Source organism: Megachile rotundata, chromosome 1 (genome assembly GCF_050947335.1).
Source record: "Megachile rotundata isolate GNS110a chromosome 1, iyMegRotu1, whole genome shotgun sequence".
Classification (NCBI taxonomy): Eukaryota; Metazoa; Arthropoda; class Insecta; order Hymenoptera; family Megachilidae; genus Megachile; species Megachile rotundata.
The window spans coordinates 23,476,394-23,504,111 of NC_134983.1; the positions used below are offsets into that span (position 1 = coordinate 23,476,394).

Below are 27,718 nucleotides of genomic sequence, written 5' to 3' on the forward strand. Positions count from 1 at the left end.
GCTAATCTGTTACCACTATACGTACTAGCTCGCTATACTTCATCATTTACTCTACCTATTTAACCTAAGCTTTGGAACTTTACCGACTGTACTCTCTGTCGTCTACGAGAATATAATTGCATTTATGCTCGTAGCGTTAGTGGACCGCTCTAGCAATATACGACACTGCAGATCAACTTTATCATTAATCTTTTACCGGTATATCAGTGGAATTATATTCAATCGGTTGTTCTACTATCACAATCTAAGCTTTGTACGTGTAATGTTGGTCGATACTTCACTAACCTAATCTAGCCTTCGGTGTTCTACCGATTCACCTCTTACTGATTGCAAATTACCTATAGATTAGTATTTAATCTGGCTCTCGATGTTCTACCAATCTAACTTAGCTCTCGATGTTCTACCAACTTAATTTAGCTCTCGACCAACTTAATCGGGACACGAGTATTCAACGGATCACTTGACCAATCGATGACGAGTATAGTTAACATATTTTATATACTGGCCTCACTCGCTCCACCATTTATATGCACAGCCAAGTACCATGCCTATCAGCTTGCGAGGAGAAAGATAGATAGCGGGCAGTCTATGATTGGTCAGGATATTCATGGCTATTTCCACAGCACCGCGAATAGAAATTGAGGAATAATTCTCGTTCGATCGGCGTATAAACGTGTAGGAGGGTGCAGCAAGGTAACAACACACGTAACGCACGCGTACCGCGAGCACAATACGCGAGAGAGGATCTCGAGAGAGGCTAGCGATACAAATGCATCAGTTTCACGGCTCGTCGGACAAGACAACGAGATTCATGCCCTCCTCATGCATGAATCAACAACCTTTTCCATATTTACATAACAACGCTTGATTCCCCATGTGCGCCGTGTAGCCGGGTGGGAGGCGGTTGACAGATTGAGAGTATGGATAGGCTTTATTCTCCGGAGCGGTCGTCCTTCGGAAACGACGAAACGGAGAAGAAGAGGAGAATGGAGGGAACCGGCCGTGTCTCGAACAGAAACAACGAACGCGAATGAAGAGATGGAACGAAGGGAAAGGAGGATGTCTTCGACTCGTGATCCGAATATCGAACCTGCAGTCAATATGAGACTCGAACGTGAAACGCGATCGTACGAGCTTCCATTGCAATTTCGGCTGCGTATTACCAGTTTGAGAACTAAATTAATCGCGCCGTCTCGCCTGAATTTCAGAATGTGACATTTCTCGATATATTCTTCGCAAGCCTCGTATCGAATAAAAACACATGAAAGTCGACACGATCGAGTGATGTTAACTTATCAGAAATCGAAGGACACGAACGAACGCGAATCAGATAAAAGGAGGAAAGATCCAGCGAAGGCAAGGAGGTTTTTATCTCGATTAACGCAGCAGAGGAGTAAGGAGGTTAGAAGGCGCGAACGAGGAGAAAAGTCGGTTGATTCGTTCCTCCGGGTCCGGTCACGAACAGAGGAAGGCACAGACCACCGTCGGGTAGAAAGTTTCGCGCTGACACGCGAATAGTACACACTAGGCTCGGCTGTCACAGGCCGACAGGGCAAACGTTACGTATGCACGTCGGCCAAAGGAAGCACTGCTTCATGCAACGTGCTACGTTGCAGAGGCGTGGCGATGAGTTACGTCCTCGCGAAACCCTTCCCTCAGGAGCGTTTGCCTTCTCTGCGACTGTTAGCCACGGTCCAACCGGGAAGAATTCGGGAACCTCGGGGACCATTCGTCACCTCTATTGAACGCGTGTGCAAGATCCAGTAAACGTACATCCGACGTGAAACGAATTAGTGGCCGGCATCGATTTGGCTCTTGACAACGAAATCTACGTCCAGATTCTGCTACGATTGCTTGTTGCAAACTTTCTTTGTGTAAATCGATGTGTGTGCTATTTATAAAGGTTCCTATCTGCGAAACGTACGTGGTACAAATGTTCCTGACTCTACTGACAACAGATCTTACAAGATACTTTGTTCATATTTATAAGGGAATATAATTTAAAATGAGTAGTTGAATTCTATCCGTGACAAGTATAGAACAATAGTGTGCACTCTGTGAGACCCTTAACCTATCTAACCTATAAGCCTCTAATTATAAAAGATATCATTAGTGCCTCGTTTGAACGTAAAAGAAGTATAGAAAGCTGCAGAGAGAATGCGAAGTTTCAACGGTGATCTACTGAAGTTTCTCTGAGGTCTACTGTGGCAGGGTAACAATTATAGCTCTGTACAAATGCGATGGTTAAGTATCTCCACTTCAGCCGTCGTAATTGGTACTAAATATAGATAATTGCAGAAGAAGAACATCGTTGCCTAACGAGTCTTAGGCATCGATAAATGACGATGAACGAGCATGAACCTCTGCTCTCAGATGCTGTGAGAAAGTTCATGAATTTTGTATCCGCTGCTCTTATTCGGGACGACATCCGTACGGTAAACATCTGATAAGAATCGACGATCGTATTCCGCATCGATCTTGCTGAAGTTGCTAGGGCAACCCTCTAGATTTGTCTTTATCGTTTCCCAAATATTTCGAGTACTTCCGCGTTCTCCTTATCTACCGACCTACTTTTCATACATTTCTTAACTGATATATAATCCTTATCTAGCACAATTGCAGTAAATATATATACTCGATATCGAATCATCTGGTGCAGTTATGCTCTACAATACCATACTACATTAATACTGTTATGATCACCGAACACTATTATATTAAGCTTAAGGTGTAATGCAGGATTTGTGATCGCAATCGTCAGAAACGAACGCCATGGAATATGGCGGCAGTCTCCATAGATTACTATGTCTTACGGTGGGGTAGCAAGTGACGTAAGCGTCTATAAATATCGATACAACGATAGACTACTTGCGGTCTTTCTCGTTTCAAAGACGTTCAAATATAAATATGTTTCAAGGTATAAAACGTACAGTAGTTGTCGTTCTATTCGTAAGAAATTACCCCATCCAAAAATAGAAATAATAAACTCGTTCATTTAGTTCACTATTAGTATCATTATGTAAAAGAATGATGAAAAGAACTTTCCTGAATGAAATGCGCGTAAAAAGAATGGTAAGAAATATTTGATTATACATCAATTGGCTGAGAAGGCAAAGTCGCCGAGGCGTATAGCGGTGAAGTATCGCGAGAGATCGGTGGCTGGTCGAAGGACAAGGAGGATGAAGTAATCCTCGTTATGGAACCGGTACGCGTGTGCTCGCGGCTCCACATGCGCGAGATCCTCCACGTGAATGCTTCGCTGCGTAATTTCTAAATACGTTGTTCCATAAATGGGGAAAGGAACGACAGGCGTATGCCGCGATATTATCGTACCGTTCCAATTAAGTTAGATTAATTGAGAATCTATACAGCCCATTGATCAACGTCGTCCAATATTTCCTGCACCAAAACAATCCGGTCTGACGCGAATTTCTTGAGGAATTCAAATCAAGACCGGAGAAAGAACTTAATATCCTCGCCATTTTACGGTCAACGATTCTAATGCTCATACTACGATTACGTAACGCACGCGTGAAGCGAACACGTAATTAATTATGCTGATTGGAGGAACGAATGCGGAAAAATGCGAGCCCGTATCTCTGAATACTAGCATAATTGTATAACTTTTTGTACAATTTTAAACTTTGAAAGCAGCCTTCAAATAGGAAACAAGAAGCGTAGTTCGAAGGAGTGCACTCTATCGAATTTGTTAGCCGTAAACTTCATTTTATATTGCAGGATGTAAGGTTTCACCGCAATGATCCACTGACCGTTAACTTTTCATTGCTACAAATGCAAAAGAACTTTATTGCTTTCTCCATATCAAACACGTTTGTACGATAAACACGTTAAAATAAGGTGTAATAATTTCACCATTAACTGCGTATACGTTTTCCATTGCACTTTATATACAAGCAATTGCAATTTTAAACATAACTTTCTAAATTAACTTTAATATTAACGCCGTCAACATTACTGCATAGAGGATTTTCGCGCAACCAAGGCATTTCAGAGGCCACACCGTGAGACGAGAGGAGCTTTTTGTTCCTCGTTGTACAGCATGACAGATTGTACTGCTGTCGAAGAAATGCTATCCTAACAGTTAGTCGGCTGAATTAAATTTGGACGTGGTCAGCAATGAGCATGAAGAGAACGATGTTAAACTCGCGAGAGAAACGACGCGTTCTTCGAGGCGGGCTCAACGACCCGCCGAGCCGAGCGTTTGTTGGTACAGGTTGACGGTGATATTTTATCAGCCGCGCGGCCGGCCAATATTCGTCTTCGCGTATCCTCGGGACGGCGTTGATATATCGCGGCTTTTCGTAGCGCGAACTCGAGACTCGGCGAGCATCCGGCCGGCCACGGAAGACGCTTGTGCCGCTACCGCGAACACGGGGCTAACTCATAAATAGCCTGCCATATTTCCTGCTACGGACGCCCGTGAAAAAATACGACAACCTTCCCACGCGACAAGGGGCGCGATTTAAAAAAGGATAATTATAACCGCGCTCAAGATGGCGCGAAGATCTACCGCGAACTAGGAGAGATCGATGCGTGTAAAGCGCATACGCGGAATTGTTTCTGCGAACGAGACGAATTCGGATACGAAGAAGGCTCGTATATGGATCAGAATCCAAAAAAGTTTCATGCACTCATGGGAATCCAAAGAAGACAAGTGTTATACAATATGGATTAGAGTCTAGAGGAGGCTAAATATGGCACGGGTAAACGTTGCACTCGTATTCATCTGTTAAAACTTTCCGATCACATATCAGATAAATGCGACTAATATTTTCATTCGTAATGGGCATTAACGTCCTCCGTGGGAATTTGCATCGATCGTCGAAAAGGAGGCCTCTTTATCACCGAGTGATCAGGCACGGAAGGACATTTGCCAAGTCCTCGGAAGAAAAGAGGCTAGCTGATAATTCAAGCAATTACCCTAGCATAGAAGGAAATAAAGAGCGAATAAACACCATCGCAACCGATACGGCAGCATCGCACACCGATAAACTATAACGACCAAAGTTGCCGCCTGTGAAAGCCCGATACCGTTACGCGGATAGTCTCGGCTAGCGTGGTATCCGCGCGAAAAAATCGCTCGCGGATGGAAGGTTCGTATCCGGGATGCGGTGTGCGTTGCCTTATCAGTCGGCGGCTTTAGCTGCGTGAGATTCTCGCGAATGCGAAAAACGGCTCTCGTAAGGCCGGTGTAAACGTTCGGTTCCCCCCGGCGGAGGTAGGCTCGCATCGCTAAGGCCTGGCTCCCTCGTGCTCGTCGTATTCTTCGGCGTGCATGGAAGGGAAGGCGTGACAAGACTGCAAAGTAAAAGGAACCAGGCATAGAGTCACCCGCGCAAGAGGGTGACATGCTGCCGAGCCGGTTACGGGCCGACTCTGCTCGCAGTTCCAACCGATCGTTCAGGCAGGTGAACATAACCTAACCGCTAACAGAAACCCGCCGCGGACCGTTCCGTGGCGAGCGCGACCGCGCGCATTTCTTTACCACTATATCCAAACCGATCCCGATGCGTGTGCACGGTACACACGTGTGCCACACGCTCGCGAATAATCTCCGTCGTTGATACACCGCTGGTTCCGCGCGGGATGCGGTTAATATTCGTCCCTCGCTCGCTCCGCGGACAGGTGGACGCGTTTCGAATGTACCTCGCCTTATGGACGAGCCTCGTGCTACACACGCTAGCCTTCCTTCGCTCCGCTTTGCTTATTGGACACGCGCTGCTGGAAGAATGCTCTAGGAAAAAGGAGACGTAACCGGTCTTATGGAACCGGGTGTTTGCGAGAACGATAACACGAGAAATTAAGGCAGGTGGATGTGGAGGTGTCTTACAGATTGGTCCGGGTAGTGCGATGACAGCAGAGAATTTCTTGATACATCCGATATATGCAGTGACTCGAAATATAGATCCGAATCGGTTCATCCACCATTACTCGGCAAGGTACATGTGCTTTTAACTCGTAGACAAACTGCTAATATTACTTGATGCGATACACTACTTGATTTGCGAGAAGCATCGAATTGAACATAAGAGAGAAAGAGCGACTTTGGTCCCTGTAATGTACGAGTGTCAAACTTGGCTGTTCTGATAGAATACGTAGTCTATTTTCATGTCTGTGCATTAATCAAAATGTTTCGATTTTTCTTTTAGGATTACAGAGATACTTCACTCACAGTCATCTCGTCTAAACATATCATGTTGTATGTATCACTAGAAACAGCGGGGAATCTGGGATTCGAGTTTGCCAAACTGTTGCGTAGGGAGCAAAATAGTCGAACGATCAAATTGCTGAACCGGGATTCGAACCTAGCCCTTTGGTATCCAGTTTTGACCATTAATTTTCCCTCTCAAATCCTTAACCTTCTATATGTATACATTGTGTCTCAATGAAGTGTATATTGTAACTGCGTATGGAAGTAACACTAGGGTGCTAAATCCTGTGTTCATTATAATTTACATGATGTATTTCTTTAAATTCAAAGATATATGATAAAACTTATTTTTACAAAATTCGTATGTATAATTGAGTAATGACACTGGTGTTCTATAATAACCTCCCTAATTTAGAATTCAGTGAGAAAAGCTTGACTTTAAAGGGTTGAGTTTTATCTCGTCTTGCAGGGAAGGTGGGAAGAAAATGTTAGTGTTATAGGAGTGTATAAAGAGGCGATAGGAGAATCTCGAGAGTCCGCATCCGAGAGTAAACCGTTAACCTCGAATTTCGATCCAAGAGCATCGTGGAAAGCAGAGCCAGCGAGTTCTGGCAAGGACTCACGGAAACGATGTAGTCACCTCGATCGGCCTATCGTTCGACTAGTTCCTCTCGCCTTGGCAAACGTGCCGAAGCAAGTTGACGCCTGGCGCAAATTAAAACGCGGCATGAATCACGTTTGCAGCCTTTAATCTCCGGGTGAGCGCAGGCACGCGCGACATCGTCTTACGGGGATCGGAATCGATGCGATGGCGCTCGTGTCGCGAACTTTCTCGCTCGTTTCTTTCCCCGATGGAAATCCTTCTGGACTTCGCGACGTCGCGGATCCCCGGCTAAGTAATGCAGCAGCCAGCCACGGCCGACGTTCCACTCTCGCGACCTAGAAAATCCCTTTAGCTGGAACAAGCGGCAAAGACTTTCGTCATCCATTCTGATTTATGCCGCCTGGATTCTCGCATGATCCCCGTGTCCCGATTGGCTATGGAGCGGCCGCGATAGGCCAATGTGTCGGCAGATTACCGCGCGCCGCTCGTCGGGAATAACCGATACGCGAGAATTTAACCGTCTCGTCGCGTGTCGCGTCCCGGATACTCGCGCGACCGCGTTAAATCAACCGGGGGAAAAAATCGAATGCAACGCGAACCATTACGCGAGAACCGGAGCCAGCTCGATGACGAGAACGATGTCCTCCTCCTTCGACCAGCGAATGTTAAGCGCCTGGTTAAAACCGCGACCGTCCGCAGCGTATGCTTCGTGCGTCCACGGAATACGAATATTCTCGACGAATTAGAAGCGACGAGATGTGCGTGGATGTGATTAGCAGCATTCGCACGCGCCGTGCACGTTTAACCCTTTCACTGTTGCGTACCGTGCATGCAGATTCGCCGTTCGATCGTTAAAGTCTGCGATTTGGAAAAACCACCACGAGACAAGTTACCGATCTAATGGACTCGTCACGGCGACGTCTCAAATACTGTCGCCCACTGATACCGTACGTCGGCTAATAACGGTATGGATTAACTAGCGTAATCCAAACACGAAGTAGTGCATAATGAATAGGCTGCGTATAATTACTATGCTACAAGATGACTTGTAGGAATCGAAGGAGGTAAGTTCTTCGTTTTTCGATCTGACAGTAAATGATCGAATCGACAAACTTGTTGTTGCAAATTTCATAATAAAGCAAAAGGCGAAACGAACGTTCTAAAAATGGAGCCAGAGCGTGACCTCATACCGATCACCTCGTGATTACCTCACGGCTGCGAAATTTTTGTCTATGACATGACAATATCAGGAGGTGTTCACATCTTATGTTTTTTCTCGATCCCTTATAAATAAAAATAAATGTTGTCACATTTTTATTCAAAATAACCCATGATCTCCTATACTTGGAATATTCCACATTCTTATATTCCATATACGTATACGTAACAAGCACGTGTAACTGTACGCGTCCTCTTGAGATAGGTGGTTCAAGAACATGGTTGTTCGCGGTAAAAGGGTCAATTATCTTGTCAGCAATTTGAACGGACCAGATGGCCACGAGTTTCTTGCGTAGATTTTTCGGACTAGCTATTGTCGACGTAACGAGGACAGCGATGATCAAGATGCAGAAAACGGTGTTCCGTTCATAGGTGACCTTGTTCGGACTGGTCGTTCGGGAAACAGCGAACCGTCTTGCTCGTAATTATTCAGCCTCGTGGACTCGGTTGTTCGTTTACCTGTGTCGTGCAACCGGTAGGGAGAATTAAAGGGACGAGGAACGCGTGCGGGCGAATGAATATTAAAGTTAACTCGAGGTCACGGTAAACGATAACGCAAGAACGAACCGTAATGAATTACAGGAACGGCAGACAGAACGCGGGGTACTACGGCCCACGGAGCGTAAAAATCGCACGCATCTTAAAACACCGGTATAATTGAATTAAACGGATAATAATTCATTCTATGCAGTCAGCAACGTTCCGTAGTGCGTCTGCCTTACGCGTAACGGTCGATGTTTAATTAATGCTGCGCGAGGTACCTCGATTTATCGACGAATTTTACGATTTTATTGACCTAGCGAGTTTAAAAATTGTCTGCGGCAAAGAATTTTGGGACTACGGCCCGACATCGCGGGGGGGAGGGGGAACAATTTCGCAAGCGGAACTCTCGAGCAGAGTAGCCGAGAGAGTAGAAAGGTGGGTTATATAGGGAGCAGGTTCTCACGCGAGGCGAAACAGACAAACGGAGAGGGGAAGATGGCGGCCGCCAAAGTCGCGAACCGGTTGGTCTGTCTCTCTAGATTCCCCTATAGTAGGGATGGGATCAAGTTCAATGCGTACTCGTGGATCTAAGTCAATTCCAGAACTTAGATTTCAAATTACTAATTCCTTAAGCATTTACGAAGTCATCGGAGTCTTCGACAGATACTGAAAGTCATGATAGTCAAACACATCGGTTAGATGGAAAAACAGAGAAATTTAGATCTACTTCAAATCCCAGCCTTCTTCAGATAAGGATTAGTAAAAAGGAGACATGAACCATTTATACAAATTTTATATACATTCTTAAAGGTCCCACGACCTATTTCAATATTATCAGTTATAGCGACTGATAACTTCTATGTCTCCATTTTTTCTGAGAAATCTAAGTATATCTATTCGATACTGTACTCAGAGGATTTTTTATAAAAATTGTTCGTACATAATTCAAGAAGATTCCATTCATTCCGATGCATTTAATTTTCCACTTGCTGTACACTTGATCCCATCCCTACTCGCACAGCGTTCCAATATCCGCGAGTGTAACTCTGATCGCGCTTACGGTACCGGGCCTTGCTGACCGCGCTTCACCAGGCCACGTTTCTACGGTTTTCCCGTCGCGAACCGTGGCATCGAATAGCAAAGAAGTTGGCAACGTTAATTCCCTAAACACGCGGACGACCGTACGCGTTTTCGAACGGTTCGAGCGAGCTGCCCATTCGGGGAATTCCCTTCCGCCTCGTATCCGGCGCTCTGCTCGGAAAGCAGGCTTTATCCGTCGCGAAACGAACCACGTGCTTCGGTATAGCCGTTTGTGGAGTTAGCTGATCCCCCGTTCTTAATCCCGGACCTAACCCTGGTCCGGTGTGCACGAACTGCTGTGGTCAAAACCTACCGCGAAAGCTTGACGCTTTAAAGCGGCGTAAGAACGAGAGTGCACCGAAGGGGAAGAGAGAAGGAGAGATCGGTCTGTAAGCTCTCGGGATACTTACGACGCTGCAGCAGTGGTCCCATTGTGCCGCAACGACACGAGTCCCCTCTCCGGCTTCCGGCGAACCCTCCACCGTTCCCGACGAGCTGACACACCGCTGCTCACACGTACACAGACGCGGCCTGCAGCGCCATCAGGAAACACCACCGAGGGAGCCACGAGTTAGACGAAAGAAACACGAGAACGAACGCGAGAGGAGCTCGGATTTCGGCCAAGCAGCGCGCGAAACCGGATAATAATCGGCGATAGACAAACGCCGGAGACCGTCTATGGTGATCGGGACAGCCGAGGCCGAGAGCCTTGTAGAGCGGCCATAATGCACTGCTGCGGCACAGAAAGGAATAGGTCAGCACAAGGCTTCAACCGGTGACCACTCCCCCTTGGTACCCCTCGCTCATCCACCGGCCGATCACGCTCACTTTACACCTACACTCAACTGCCTATCCCCACTTTTGCACTCCTTTCCTTCACCTGCGCCACCAGTTCGGCCCTTTTTTCGCCTATCGTGTAACGCACGATCCGACCAAAGGATTATCACCTTCCTTCCATCCGAATTGCGGCTGACTCTCTCGCTGCTCTTGCTTCGACTCTTTACGATATCCGAAAGCTTTTCCCTCGAGTGATAGTTAGTCAACAGACACTAAACGTGACTGTGGCTGTCGACTACTGACTTCTATTCTGCTGAATATATGTCTGGTGCTTGGAATATTCTTCTTGATCCTCTTGTGACGAACGGTAGATTATTAACACGTAGATGTCGATTTGATTTGTTTAGGTGTTATGCTGTTAGGTGGATTACAACCCTTATGTCGCAGTACTGTCAGGCCTATTGCTGATCTAATCTCAACGAAATCTGTGATGTTAACATGGTTAACATCCTTAAGAATACTCGTACATATGTGGATGTATATTAAGTTGTTGAGTTCGTTTTAAATTTACCATAGGTGACTTTGTTTTCGTATATTATAAATTCCTTCAGAATTCATTTACATGTTCCCAGTGTATCTTGTGAATATATTCAATATATTCTTAACATATTTTTAACGTACTCCCAAAATATATTTTCTATAGTTATCGTTCTAAAATAGTGGATTTTTCTTGCACAATTTTTCGCTTTCGTAAAATTATACATGCTTCGAAAATCAATATTCGTTACGCACAGAAAACTTACGACACAAATAGTTTCCTAATTATGAGAGATTGACACGAAATTAAACTCGGTCGATATAAATTTTCCGCTTGCCTGTGCAACTAATTTAAAGAGACAGGCCATCGACCGACATCAAAGGTGTCGCTTGTTACACCTACTCTATGATATTGTGTCGTGACACGTTATGTAGCTACGTGACTAAATATCTACGTGGCTAATCGTATCATCATGTATAATATCGCGGTACAAAGTTTGTTGGCTGAGTCGATATATTATAAATTTCAAGAATCCTCTTGTACTACATTGCTTAGAGCGATAAGATCGGTGCTATTGAGAAAAACTCATGCGCTAGTATGTTCCGTGCCACAGAGTGCAGGATCTATCATTTGTTCTACTCTTCTTCACCTTGGTTTCAATGGAAACTACGTAGCGCTAGAAGACTAGAGTTTTCGAAACCTGCAAATTGCCAAGTGCGGTGTTTATCGAGAGATCAGACGCGCACTTGGCATGCCGTCTCTCGATCAAGAACCAAGGTTCATAAATGAATAAAACGAGAGGTTGGAGCGTCCTTACTGAAATAAGTAGACGCACGCTTATGGCGTTGCGAAGAGTAGCTAGCAACACCGTATTCAAATAGCAACGGAATAAAAAAAAGCGTGGCTACAAGTAGGCGCTGCGGTCTCTCGCAGCTTGCGACATACGCGAGCGCATTCGAGAAACGCAAAAAAATACGCGCGCCATTACACGAGCCGCAACGACGCGTACACGATCGAGGAACGGATTACGTAGTCGATTTTCAAAGTTTCGATAACGAACTGTCCAGCCGGAAAAAATAGCTCGATCGCTGACGAGTTTCTTAGCGAGACAGGACACGGATTGTCCTTTGAGGCTAAGATAACAGCCGCTCTCTGCTGAACGTATCAATAGTTGCGTTACAAAACGACATTCCTTCGCGAGCTATGCTGCTGGACGTGACCCGATAAAATCTGCAGAATTTACGGTAAACCGTGCTTTAACAACGGGAACACTTCGCAAAAGAGGAGAGAAGGAGGAGAAGGCATATAGAAACCGACCGGCTCTCGAATGCCGTTACGTGTTTTGATTCAACGCGTTTCGCTGGAAACGGATATCACGGTATTCCCTTGATATCCACGCTGGTCGACGTGAGCCGAGCAAACAGGCAAATAGACTATCGCGATCGTTTTGTCGCATAATCTCGATATAAATCACTTTCACGTCAGGAGGGCAAGTGCAGCGAGCGCGCATGCGATCGAAGAAGAAACGAAGATTGTCCAGGAAAGGAAGGTGACTTTGACGTTCGTGGCTCTGGAACGGTTCGAAAAGAAGAAGACAGCCATTGTTAGACGGCTAGACGTGGAAACGTTTAATTAATTTCCGAAAGACAATCGGCGCTGCTCAAAAGTCGGACGCGACTGAAGGAAGCTCCGCCGCGACGAGCAAACAGCTGTGTCGTAAGCATATGCGCGCGGCGAAACAACAACGAGGAGGAAGAGCATCACAGAGAGAAGAGAACCAGTTTCATCTCTTAAACGCTTAATTAAGCTGGCTACGAGAGAGCGAAACGGGGGTAGGATACACGTATAAAGGCCGAGTGACGCGACTTCGAAGGAAGAAGAAGAAGAAGAAGAGGAGGAGGATCCTTCTTCGGGCTTGGCCGGCAAACCAACATATCGATATGTGTACTACGCACATGTATATTCATGCGAGTGTAGGTGTAGCCCCCGTAGGTACCGAACCACCGAGGAGCCTCCTCCACCTTCACCAGTCCGCGCATTTCGATTTATCGTTAACGGCTCTATCGCATGCGTGGTCCTCGAACCAGTTTCTCCTTTTATCATGGTCACTCCGTTCGCTGCTACGTAACCGGGTAGCGGAGTAATTATTGTTAAGGGGTATATACATCTACACCACTCTGTCTACAGAATTCATCCAGAATTACTCGCTCCTTCCAATAACCTACCGCGACTCACATCCTTCTTTCTTACATCCAAACTTTTTATAGGACACTACTATTTTATAATAACTGATTTGTCGTCTAACACGGTACACGAATAGAATTTTCTTAAGAACGTAACGAGATATCCGCTTTTTAATTTTAAGAGAATCTAGGAAAAAACTGGAGTGATCTTAGGAAACATCCTAGTCTCCCATTGCTTGCTTTCGATTTCTATATTTGACAAGACAAACATACAAGGAGTCTCCTGAAGGAAAGACTAGAATCTCTCTATGTCTTATCTTAAGCTTCCACTCCAGAATTTAGAAATACAGCTTAGGAAGTCTCTAAGTGTAGTTGAAGGTATAGCAAACTCCTAGAAAGAGTATCTGAAACAGTCCAGAACAAGTCTAAGAACATTTCAGAAAGATTGAAACCTGACCATTCCTCGTAACCAGATGAATGTACTAAGTAGTCCGCAGGCTATTTATCCAAACACAACAGCCAAATTGTAAGCTTCATCAGCATTGAAAATGTCTAAACTCCCAAAACACGTGAAACAATAATAGAATTGCAACAAGGAACCTTGTACCGAGCACAAGGAACACCGTGTATATGCATAGAATATAATACACAGTACACGAATACCATAATTAGAACCGGGTTAAGCAAATGCTAACCGCTATCCTCCTTATCGGAGGTTCCCCCATCGGATAAGCTGTTCCAGGGGATTCCCATAAACAGTAACACCTGCCAAGTGCATAGGAAACGTACCGGTGTGTGCATCCTATATGCAACCGCAACCATGCGCGAATGGCTAAACGCAATTTTAATTCTTATAAATTAATTCCGTCGCTTCTTTCAACACATTTTATAAACTTATATGGCGAGTGTAACTTATCCTGTCCTAATGGTGAAAAACGTTTCGTCTTGGTTGATTAAATGAGGGTATGCAAGAAATCGTGGGTTAACCATCATTATAAGCTTTTATGACTCAATGAATGGCAATTGCAAAGTCATTGCTCTAGACCAGTGTTTCTCAAAGTGACGGACTTGGTGAAGTGTCTTCGGTATGTGAACATTTTTAACGCGTAGTGATGTAACGTTTGGCTCTAGGACTCATGAGGTTATAATATCCAGTGTCTTCCACCTATTCGCGATCCTTTTGCGGTCGCATCCGTTAGTCAGAAAATAGCGGTATCGGACTCTGCTCTACCGAATCCCCATCGCGAAGTGCTACTAGCGTGCTTAAATGTCCGTGTAAATGTGGCAACTTAACAGAAGTCTACTCTGAAGTGATTAGTCAACCGAGCGAAACTATTAACATCCAATATTCTCGATATGGATTAGAAAAGTTTAGTGACCGTCTCTCCAACAGGTATCGATATGTCAATTTTTCATCCTGCCCACTTTCAATACAAAATTTCACCACGATTCCTCAGAATTGACTGAGTATAATTAAAAGAGAGGAAGAAAGAAAATCATTACTTGTATTGTCCCGTTCGTTCCAATCCACCGTGCGACTATTTCGCGATTCATAACACGTCCGCGCGGAATCCGCGGTACTAGACGCGGTAATAATTAACGAGATGATCCAATCAAGCCCGAAAGTGGTGGACAAAAAACTCGCGGTGCGTACATTTTCCATGAAACGTCCTTGCAACCGGACGAACTCTCGTTGGAAGTGGCGCACGATGTTTATCGAGTAGTCTGTCGACGAACGAAGCGACGAATAATTATTCGAGCGAATCGAGGCACAGGTGTTTCAGGCTTCTCATGTTAATCAGATGCCACGGGTATATCGCGTCCCGGTGCTCGACGAAAGCCAACAGGAACGTATGCAAAACACACATTTCCACGACGCCAGTTTACGAGCGAGCTACTCCAAGTAGCCAGGATAAAAATTTACTATCCAAGCCACGCGCATCTTTCACATTCGTGTTCTTACCGATCCACACGCTATCAATGGAACAACGTTTCCTCATCGACTATCAGATCAGATGCGAAATCGCTAGAATTATGTTATAATTTATATAAGCTTGTATGCTACAATTTCATTACCCAATTATCTCATTCCATGTAAGGGAAAAATATTTAGAGAATTAGTTACCATCTCAATGGCATTGGCATCTGCAGATTATGGTCTCCGCATGATAAAGGTTTTCCATATTGCGAAGAAGAGTAATTGTACGGAGGAGTGTTACATACATTCTCGAGACTTTAGCAGGATAAAAGATGGTCAGATACTTTTGTGACCAACAGTATAATTGGACGTGGCAATTCCGTTGTGCAATCGGACTTTTAAAGCAACCGGCGATCAGAGTCACTTCGAGCGCGAACAACCACTTCGGCCTGATATCTGCACGAGTGCACCTACTGGCTCGCTAACGAACCGCTAATTATTAATGTCTAACAAATTGTTTTGTTTACATCTGGGCAATTTATCGGTTAGCAGAAGGCACGCGAGCTACGCTTTAATTGCACCGGTATGATCAATCGAGATCTTATCAACGGATGCTATGCTCAGTCGAGTGATATTTCGGAATTTCATGCGTTGCTTTTCCCGAAAGGGCATGCGATCGTACCAGATTTCATTAATCGTAACTGTACGAGCGCGATTCTTCCTTTCGTTGGTCACGCTCTGCTTCTCACGATATAGTATCAATTTCTACGAAAGTATAATCATACGGAGATATTGAAAGAGACGTTGAAATTGCGTAACTATCATCGAGAATCATTTCTTGATGCACAGCTTGGGTCACGTTATCGGGGCTCGAAAACTTATCTCGGTGATTAATTATGTTTCCAACTTGTGTTTAGAACCGAATAGAATGCATAGACTCCTCCTACTTTGACCTTTAACGCTTTCTTATCGTGCGATTCAATTAGTTGTGTCGTTTCGACTGGTAGGGTAGACCGGAGTCAAAAGTGATATAGTAAATAATCAACATCTATTATAGCTATTACTGCACGTTTTACATATATTATAATTCTTTTAAAAGTCACTTTATGTACTTAGACATTCAATTCATTCGTGATCGTAGTTGCAAATGTTCGAAGATTATCAGCGATCTGGGTCGAAAGTTGCGATCGATAAGAATAACGAGAAGAAGAGTATATCTGCTGATGCAGAAGATCATGTTTGCATGTTTCTTCGGAATATTTGTTAAAAACGCAAAGGAGTACGTTTTCGTCCGTGACCATCTCGCGAAAGAATGCGACAAAGTTCGATCGGGTAAAAGTGGAACACCGTATATAAGGAAAGAAGAGGAGGAAGAGTCGGGAAGGATAGAACGTAAAGCAAGTCGTACGGTGAGGCGGGCTATTAAGAATCTTTCGTGTAGCTAAGAATCGTCGGCGACACCTTGAGTATATTCCTGAGTGTACGGATGTAATCTCTGTGTGCCATCGCGACAAGGCAGCTTAAACTAGGCACCGTGTAGCCGATGTCCGGTGCCTCGCGTACGGTGTTCGCGTTCCCTCTCTTCGTTCTCTCCCCTTTCCGTTTCGCTCGCCTATAAGGTAGTGACATCATCAGCCACCTATGTCCACCTCGCGCGCCCATCCGGCAGTCCGGGCACGTACTTTCGTACAAAACGAGCATTAAAACAAAAATATTGTCCGTCCGGAGTTGAACTTATAAATCAACGACGCCCAACAACGGAATCGCCGGTTCTTCGTTGTTGCCCCGTCCATTATCGTTCCGTCGTTCTTCTGCCCGTCTCCGCTCGCCCGACGGACTTTTCATACGCGTCCAGCCTCCTCCCGTCTGCCCCTCCGTTTAACGTTGAATTTATAAATAATGGCTAACGAACGAGCTGCTCGATCGTTGTCATAATTCAACTTACAAATGAGCCCGGCGGTTTCTTCGTGTGTCTTATCCGTTCCGTGCTGGAATTCATTAATCGATCACGGCCTCGCGATATGCTCTCCTCTCGCTGCTTTTCGCGGGCCCTGCCTTTTGCTCCTCCTCTGGCCCGGCTTGTTTTGCTCCTCTTGTCGCGGCCGTATTCTTCCCCCGACCACCACGACTCCGTAAATCATCGACGCGAGACGCACTTAATCGTTTTAGCGTAAACGTCGTCCGTTTCGATGGCTCAACGTAATTTATGATTTACGGCGAACTGGGACGCCCGGAACGCTCCGTGTATTTCAAGTTTTCCCGACTAATCCTCGGGGACAGATCGTGCGTTGAATTATCAGTTTCGTCCGACGGTTCGTCAGATTCGAGAGATACGTTCGGTCGGTTCTTTTCGACGGTAGTTTGCATCGATCCACTCGATTAGATACGACCTGTCGAGATTTTTGTTCGATTCGAGAACCGACGATGCGTATATGGCATTCATTCCTTCCGATCGCTGCTCGAAGAGCTTCGGAAACACTCCCGAGACGTTTCGATGTCGTTCGTTAGTCTTCCTTTTTGCATCGCAATGTTTTCTAGGAACACTATTTTATACATCCTAAAGTGGGAGTCTTCCATCACTTTGTCTTCGACGCGTAAAGACTGGGTCCACGTTTTTCCTGCATCTTTCTCCCTAGATTCAATTTTCAAGAAGATCTACAACGTTTGTCAGACTCGAAAGATCATAGGTAGCGTTTTTACTTTCTAACTATAACTCACTGCAGTCCAGTCGGTTCAGGAAGACTGTCGAGCTGTTTGAACTTCGCGAGCATACATCAAATTCAATCTAAACGGTGATCGTCCTTTTCACCGAAGCGTTGATTTAAGAAAACTCGTGACATTTATACGTCGCTGACGTTCGTCATATTCGAGGAATAAAATATGGAATTTGCACTTTACGATAACTCGACTATACGAGCTTCATGTTTCCAACGATAGCTCGCTGCAGAACAGTCGTTTCGAGAAACTATCTACGTTTCCTCGCAAAATGTCAAATTCAATCAGTAACACGTACGATGTTCGTTCTTTTTTACATCGTCGAAAAAGACCAAAGATGTTTGAATATGTTCGTTAGATTCAGAGGACAATACGTGAGGTTCGTGTTTTTCGAGTGACCTCGCTACTGTTCGATTCGAGAAGACACAGCAGACGTTGGAATTCGTACTTACGTTCACAAGAGTCAAAATCGTGACCGTTTAAGAAACGCGATCGTCCTGGGAACAAGCTGGCAGGCAGCTTCTGGAAACGACGAAGCCAGTGACCTTCTGGCGCGAAAAAGGTCCAACCGTTGTACCGTTACGTCCCCGCACAACTGGCTAGTTTTAGACATTTTGACTTGTTTCTGCCTTCCTTTTTTCCGTTTTATGGACGGTCGAATTTATGGGTACAACCGTGGTTAAGGTCGTTGTCGAGCATTAACTTCCCAGGTAGGGAACAGGGTGTACAGGTGACGCAATTGCGCTTGACCTTGCTCTAAAAACATTTTCACACCCTCGGTCAACCCCCGCTGCTGTATCCTTGCGACCCACTCCACCCCCTCAATCTCGGCCGGGCGCTCTGCTCGCTCGCAAAGGAATCCATTGTACTTTCAAACGAAGCGATTTGAATATTTTTTGCTATGGTTAAGGTCACTCTTGGGCGACACGGTTTTAGGCTGATCCGTGAAGAATGCACCGATGCGATTTCAAGGTGGAACGAAACACTGGCCCGGAATGTTTCCCCTGTAAAAAATCCCCGAACTCCAACCCTCGTTCTTGCTAACCTCGGATACGAATTGCAAGCTTTCGAACAAGTAGGTTTTGCGGGGGATTTGTGTCTTCTGATTCAGAATTCGTGGAGGTTATGTAACGGGTGTGTTGAATTGGAAGATTTGTCATTTAGGAAATTGGGATGTTTGGAAATAACGAAACTGTGGTCACGGTCTACTTTGGTATTATTGGAATCATTGTTAATATTCTTTGATGTTTGTAATTTACTACTTAATATTTAATTTTTAAACAGAAATTAGCAAGTTGCTACAAAATCAGTTGAAAGAGAACACTGTTCGAAATCAGTCTTCCTCGGTGACTGAGTTGCAATGTAGGTTAAGTGGGCCGCATTTTCCAATAAAAGTGACATTAATAGCTACAAACGGTTCAAACACTGAGAAACGTTGCTTTGCGTGTTTACAACAGACGAGAAACAACTTGGCACTGCGATAGCTACTATGTACCAATGTGTATGCAATATTCAAAACAATTCTCTGTAGCAGAAAATTATTAACATACTCATGTTCGAACCTAAATAATATCCTTGTGAAATATTGATATGCCTTAAGCTCAGATTCCTTATTATGGCTGTTTACAAATCACTTCATTGAAACCTGGTTAAGTTTCAATAAATTGAAACTTTTAGTAAAAATTAAATCCAGTTTCTGTTAGAAGAAATGTAACAGAGAGGATGGAGATCTATCACAATTTTATTTTCAGGGACTTTGAGGATTTAAGAAGACTTTGAAAAAGACTTTGAAGAAGACTTTGAAAAAGATTTTGATGACGACTTTGAAAATCTTTTAGAGATGTTTGAGAAGACTCCGCTCTTACGAATTTCCAACTTTTCACCTCGATCGACTTTGAATTTTGGTGATGGGAAAATGTTGCAAATTTTCTAAGGTCCCAAATTTCCAAATATCTGAAGTTTGCTATAGAAACCATATTTGATGATGGTGCAGTGGAAATTTCAAGGATCCTCCCAAATCGTTGGTGTCATAAAACACCAAGAACAATGAGTTGTATAAATTACGAGTAGTTCCCTACGATCGTCAATTTAGCATAAATCTATTTGGCGAAACAACCGATTGTGAGACGAACGGTAGGCGTCGATGCTGGCAAGGAAGACGAACGATACAGGAACGTGATTCTCAAAACTTTCGGCGTGAATGGACGTACGCCTACTTGAGAGCCGCGGCGTCGAAACGGTTGTAAAGTGCCGCGAACGGAAGGAATAATTCCACGGTAATTGCAACGGCGATTCGACGAGATTTCGCGGGAACGGAACAGGAGGTGTCCAATATATCAGCGATTTCGCGCGAACGCAATGGAGGAGCCGATCGAATGAATTAATTTGCAACGGGGATCAGCAACAATTTGCTCGTACCAGGGAAAAATATCGTAGGATACCGGTTCGGCCGAGGAGTTGAAAACTGCTTCGAAAATTAATAGTCGCCCATTAATTCGAAATACCTACTCCACCGTGTGATACATTCGCAGTTGAACAACCCGATCATTAATTTACTTACTTTATGCAACGGTCTGGCGAGCTCGACGGGCATATTTCTTACGCGAAATTATATCAACTCGGCCGGCCGGCCGGTCTGCCTGCCCCGAGACCCTGGAAACAGCTTGTCGCCCAAGTATTTTCGCGTTGCATTCATCGGCGCCGCCGACTAAATATTCGAAAGCGTATTTAGCGGTCGTAATAAATTCGCGGTATCGTCGCGACGGAAGAGCACGGTCTCCGTGTCGAAATTTTCAGCCCGAACGTGCTTGCGCCTCAGACGCGAAAAACTGCCCGACGGACGGTACTCTGGACACTCAGCATACTCGCTGAATTTCCAACTTTTTACCTCGATCGACGTTGAATTTTACATTTCGATCCGCGATTAACACGTCAATGTCGCCGTATATGGGCGACGATTAAGTTTCCGCAGGAATTCATCTATCCTATTAGGAATTCTATGGTTTCAAGGTAGAATGACTTTGATTCGATTAGCGTAACTTTGTAACGAACGTCGCAAATACGCATTTGCGATCTTGCTACTTCGAGAGTTATTAAATTAATTGGTCGACGTTTGCGCCGTTCCAGAAGAAATATGTTCATTTTTAATTCAACGACACTCGTGTTTTTGAGCATTCGTGATTCACTAAAAATTAAGTAATGGAGATAATCTAGTTGCTACGCATTTTTAACCGTTTGCTTTTTTACGTTTTAACAATTTGTATAGCTGAAAGTGACTATTTTATTCTTGGGGTAAGAGTGTTCAACCCATGGCACTGAAAATACTCGTATTAGTACTTGAGATTGTACTAAGATATTGAAAATTAATTTTTGAAAATTAATTTTAAATAATTATTTAATCAGTCAGCATGAAATAAAATAGCAAGAATAAGAAAATATTACAGAAGTAACGCATGTTTATTAAAAATACTAGCTACTAAAATTATCCGCAGCTGCAGTGTAGCAGTCAACGTGTCAACAGTTTTGTTGTCACGTCACCTACCTTTGTAAGTCAAGTTGGATTACATCGACAAATTATTGCTAGGTTAGTATCTCAATGACTGCACCACCCATGACAAGGTATTAATCTTCCATTTTTGAAATTAATGACGATGTGTCACATATCTCACTGAAATTTAACACAAGAATCTTAATGGAGGGTTCAAAAATGTCTTCCACCTACATGTGTCTTCCTACTCGTTTCTACATACAAATTTTGCAAATTCTTAGATACCATTTTACATCTTTTTTATTTGGCAAGTGTCTACTAATTATGCATATAACAATATATTTTATATTTCGATATTTTCTCTCTTGGTCCACGTTATTGATAATTATATAGTAATATATTTTAAGTGTTATGTCATTAACAGTGGTTGCCATATTCCCTGCCGACGGATCACGCCATGTTCGATTCCACACCGCAAGATATATTCCTACATCACTAAAATGTAATAGTAATATTTTCATAATTAAATTTGCAGATGCAATGCAACCCTCCAGTATAATATTTGACCGTTAAGTTTTTAAGAAGATTATTTGGCATGTTAGAACATGAGAAAAGAAAAGTAAAATCAATTTCAGTAACTAGCATGTTGTGTTCATGTTATACGTGTCTATCGAGGCGTGTGTTAACATCCCATTTATTTTCAGTTAAAGAATTTATTATGAATGATATATTGCTCGAAGGAAAATCATTTTCAGGAAAATCAGTGTGCGGTGACTACTTAGGAGGCAATATAACATGTCTTGTAGTAAATAATTCCTGCATACACTATTGATATATGGCGCAACATTAATATTAATACGTGAAGCGATGTTAACTTTGATATGTGATGCAATATAAATATTAACATGTAAAGTAATAGTGACATAATGGTACACGAAACTCTGCTTACTGAAATATTAAATTAATTGTCTATGAAAGATTTTCATACTGAAACAGTCAGTACATTTGTAATTTCGGTACTGAAGAAAATGGTTACCGATAGTGAGTCTGCCGACGGCAGCCATAGCACGAACTGATTCATTCGTTCAAAGCACTCTTCACAGAAAATGCTACTAAAAGCTATCATTTCAAAATTGCTTTACTAATTCATTATTTTCTTCATTCACTTCTTACAGAAGCAACATTAAAAAATAAATTATTTACTTCCCTGTCACTTCTATTATAAAGTTCTACAATTTTCAACTATTACATTATTCAAAATAGCTCACTACCTCAAAATTTTGTTTCACAAATTAACATCGCTTCATTTGCAACAAGTACAATGTTACAAATCTCATTTGTCTTCTACACTCCATAAAAAAAATTAAAAAACTTCCGAACTTGCTTATCAGAAAAATTAATTTTTGAATGAGTTATATACGCGCCTAATTTGCAGGTAGGCGGGAAATTCGAACGGCCATCGGGCACGATAATTAAGAGCACGTGCAAGAGGGCGCTATTCGGCGGTCCACGAGGTGATATAACGTATATCCGAGTTTGAATTATCGAATTCAATAGAAATACGCGATTTCTCTGCGCTCGACTGGAAGATTGGACGAATTTATGCGGGCAATGCGCGGCCGGCTCTCCCCCGTCCATTTAAAAATACTATCTACCCGGCCATTTGTCAGGCTTAACTGTGTCTTGAAACCGTTACTTTTTATTGAATAACGTATAACACCTGCGAAAACACTTAATTCACGTTCAGCGATATATATCGTGGCCATGGTATTAAATTCGCGGAAATTTAGGAAGATAGGACCGCGAGAAAGCAAAAAGTCTGCAGCGACGCGTAGCTGGAATGATCGCGCTTAAAATGACCAAAAAACAACCAACGCCCGTCCGTTTGTCGCGTTTTAGCGAACGAGAAGAACGAGAATCGAGACTCGCCAATGAAAATCTACGTACACTGTCGCGAACGTTTATTCGCGCCGAACCAACACTCGTTTGGAGAAAAGAATTTCGGCCAAGGAATTACGCATTCTTCTTCTTCGCACACTATTTATCACTCGAAAATTAAATGGATGAACACTGCCGCTTTATAACTTAATAGCGCCCGAAGATCATAAGGAATCTTATTTGAAATTCTTCCTTAATCGCGACACACCAAACTTTTATCGCTTCGGCTAATTTATAGGCGAATTGATATTTACTAAAGACTCATTAAATCCCTCGGTTAACAACCGATGGAAACGAGAAATCTACTGCGGTAGAACTTCTAAATCTTTCTACTGAATAAATTCTTGCTTGAGAACTGCTTTTTCTCCTACTTATTCACACATGCGACGATCTTGGGAAGAAAGAATAATGGAAGAGTGCGCTTCGTAGTCTTGGCCCCGCCTCTACAGCCCTTGTCGCAGGGAAATATTTGAGACCTTATACTGCATATCCAACAGACTTATTGATCCGTGTACTTTATAATAAATAATAATAACAATCAGTGGAATTAGTAATGTAACAATAAATCAGATTGTAAGAACGATATTCATAAAACGATGAAATCGGTTAAATGACCCGTTGTTAGGCCGAGGACAACATTCGTCCACGTGTGCCTCGTCAGTCGGTAAACCGCGAGACTCGCAAGTTCGAGGGGGTTGAAATACAAGTTTCGCCACCCTGGGCGTAGAATCTCCGTTAGACCGAGTACTCGCGCGTAATATCTCGGTTCAAGTTGATTCAAGAGGTCGCGAAACTTTCTGTCATCCCACGGTTGGTTAAGTTTTGGACATCGCTTATCTCGCGAGCAGGAAAAGTGCGCACGTGCGTGCGTTCAACGGAGGACCGGTCGAAAGGTAAATGGAAGCTGAAGCGTGAAACGAGGGTAGGAGGATATTCGAAAATGGAAGAGGAAGGTGTTGCTGGAGAGTGGAGAGGCAGCAGGGTCGGAGGAGCTTAGGACGGGGAGATCGGGTGACGTCGCGACGCCCCGGGCTCTCCGAGCAAGTTCTCGAAAGTGTCGGCTAAACTGATATGAGAAATGGTCGTTTCGTGCTGGCCGTAGGGGATGAAGGAACAACCAAGCTGTATCTGTGTACGTTAGGAAACGTTCAGCCACCTCGTGCGTTTTCAACCCCCTGCTTCAATGTTCGATATTCGCGGCAATACATGCCCTCTTGCCGTCTTACGCCTCCGTGAACGCATGGATTTATCGTGCATTTCGATCGTGAACCGTATATAATATCGTTTAAAGTACTTCCAAACGTACTGCTCGAAAGAATTCCCCATAAAGAAGGAACGCGGTTACGTGCCCTTTGGTGTTGCGGAGTTTGTCCGACGAAGGCGATACAAATTTCCTGACCGTTTTAGGGTCTACTCGGACTTCCTGCGTTTAAAGTAATTAGAGTTTCGGGTACTCTGATGACATTGTTTCTTGAGGAAATTCCGTTCTAGTTGAATTTTTTTCTGAGTAGTAATTTAGGCTGTATTTGTCGGGTACTACAGTGCAGTTACTCTTCGTTGATAAATTGAAACGTTCACGAACATGGTCTTTTAACTGTTTTGAATACTGAACATGGATATACGACTCCATAGGAGTTTTTTCATAGAGAGGACACTTCAGACATATTGTCGCTAATACGTTGCTTCAAAGATCGAGTCAGTACAGATTGTACTTTGAAAGTAATTATGTTACAGATGATGTTATTTAGGAAAAGAAAGGCGTCATCCTTCGCTCATACTCTTTATTGTTGTCCAGGACGCTTTAGACGACGTAACCGTATTTCACGAGAGAACGTCGAATCGCACCGTTGGGATGCAACCCCATCTAGAGAGGGGAAAAAGTATCGCGTCGTCGCTTTGACAAACTAATTATGCCCGGGTGCCATGAGGGGGGCCAGCGAGCGTTGCAATCGCCTAGCACGGTTGCAACTGGGCGTATGTATTTTAACAGGGTCGGTGAATTAATTCGGAACTGTAGTTTAATCCAGTTCCAAGTACCTACCGGCGTAGTTGCTATTTCTACGGGATGAAACAACGCGACGCGACGCGACGCGATTATTCCATGAATAAACGTGAAAGTCGAAAGAGAACGCGCGACAACGTGAAATATTACTGGTCAACCGAGGGCATTTGATCAGAGATGAAATTTCAGGATAAGGCCGTTGAACGAGCATCGGAAGAACGTCTTCGGGGCAACAATTCGTGTCGTTCCTCTCTCTAGCCCCCGAGGAAGGGGTTTCCAAGAGTTTCAGAAGGAAGAAAGTCCAGAGAGGGATGGCGAGAGAGAAAGGGGGGCAAAGGAACGCTTATCACTGGCTGCAGCCGCACCGACCGTCGGATCCTTATTTATGGTCCCCGTCAGGCGTCGGTGCGGTACACACTACCTATTTTACCCCCGGGCCTCGCGATACCGAACTCACTTTATTTTCGGCCAGGTTCTTCCCCTCTTTTCCCGGGAAAAATCGGAGGTTGCCCGTAAAACTTGATCGATTCGAGTGGGACCATATCGCGTCGGAAGATAAAAAACCCTAGACCGTGTCGTAGCCTAATTTTTTCGGGCAACTAGGGTCGCGCTAACGATTTCCGAGAACGAGACACGGCCAAGTGACGGAGAAAGATGAAATTAAATACAATTAGGAGTTAATCGTAGCCAAGACGATCCTGAGCGGCTATTAACTTGAACCCTGCGATTATTTAGCATTTGGCACGGATTCCTTGGCGGACAACGAACGGCTAGTAATATTTATCGCGAAATGTTATTATGCCCGGATGAGATACCACAAGCGTATCGCGTTCAAGCGGTTATAGTTCTTCATTAACGCCGACCGTAAAACACCGGTTTGACAGAACGAGATACAAGGAAAATTGATGCACGCTACCGCGGCCGAGATTAATACCGTAATTGATATCTATATGGTTACGTGCAAGCATATACGCTATGGGAAAAAAAAAAAATATCGTTGCGTTTATCAGGAATCGCGGAGACTGCCACTTCATGGCGTACGTCACGCGAAACCACGTGCACGCGTTTATTCTTTTGGGGCGGACCTCGTGTTCTAGACATGCACGCGTCCCGACGCATCGCGACGCGTATCGTCGGCCACGACACTCGTTTCCTGCCAAGGGTGAAACTTCAAAACTAAACGAAACCCCCTTGCATAACGTTGATTCTTATGAAAGCCTTACGCTGAGTATTCTTCACGAAAGGAAATGCGACGGCCACAATTATTGATATAATCTATCCTAACCTAAAATGAGTGGACTTAATTTAACCTAACCTATCATACTCTGAGGAAATCTTATTTATCAAAACCCTTATTATGAAGAGATTTAAATTAATATAACCTCAATTTGGAATAACCTAACCTAGCTTATTCCTAACTTAGTCAATCTTCTTCTAACCCTAACAGTAAGCTGACTCGACTTAATCCTAGTATGATTTAATTCAATTTAATATATTTGCTTGTGATAAATAAGTTTTGATAGCTATTACTCATAAGCCTCGAAAGGAAATCATTCTCACCTTGACAAAAAGGTCGTTTCATTATCGATAATTGTTTAAGAGTAATTAACTTTGTATCACTATATTACAAAGATAAGGGTGTTACCCAAAGCTTGCACACTCTTGAGCGCTTATTGATACTTACCTTCCAAAACTTAATCAAAGTTATTCCAAAACCTGGTCATTGATTGCAAATCGCATTTTGTGCGTGAAACCTCTTGATCAACGATTAGATTTAAAAATAACTTTGATTACGTTTCAAAGATAACCAACAATGAGCGTTCAAACATTCAGAAATGGTTCAAGAGACCTGAGGAGCACCTACATACTTTGAACATATTTTCAAGTAAATTTATTGTTCATTGTTAAACGTAATACCGAAGTCTAAAGATACACTAAAACCGTAAGTAACAAGTAATATAACAAAAGAAGATCTTGCAGTGAGTGCGCGAGATTTTCTAATGTGGCTCATGGTACCAAATAGGTTAAGATTGATTTGCAACGCGTTAACTGCTCGTTTATCCTGAACATCATAAACATTATTTTTACTGCTATACATTTGGACCACATAATAAACTAGCGAGTGTTTCAGTTATAATATCCTTAATATGCGCTTTCAAATTCGCGTTTTACGAGTGCCAGTGGAATTGGTCAAATTTTTATAGTCGCATAAAATAGGCGACACGTCTGCGGTGGTATGAAAACCCATATTAGTAAAATAAGTCATTTCTTATTGTTTTTAATGCATAGATAAACAATTGGGCTATTTTTTAATATATAGGCGATACTATTTTAACTCATCAATGTGCAGTGAAGTATATATTCATGACAGAAAAATATTTTATTATTCCGTCGTTTTTGTGCAACAGCGTGGCTTGTTACCAATTTATTTATCTTGATTATTAATGTGTCGAAAATAAAACTGGAGAAATTATTAAATCTACGCTATTACAGATGAGGTGGAGGTATAAATAACTGATGAAGATGCGACGTATCCTTTTCTGAGCCCGTCAGCTTCAACACATAATATTTCAATTTTTCTAAATCTTACTACTTTCAGAGTG

At 43.5% G+C, this 27,718-nt stretch overlaps 1 protein-coding gene across 2 annotated transcripts in view; it reads right to left on the bottom strand.

The window, feature by feature from the left end:
- Positions 1-27,718, bottom strand: part of Antp (homeotic protein antennapedia) — a 382,224-nt gene that overhangs the window by 154,848 nt on the left and 199,658 nt on the right. The gene's annotated exons all lie outside the window — the stretch shown is intronic.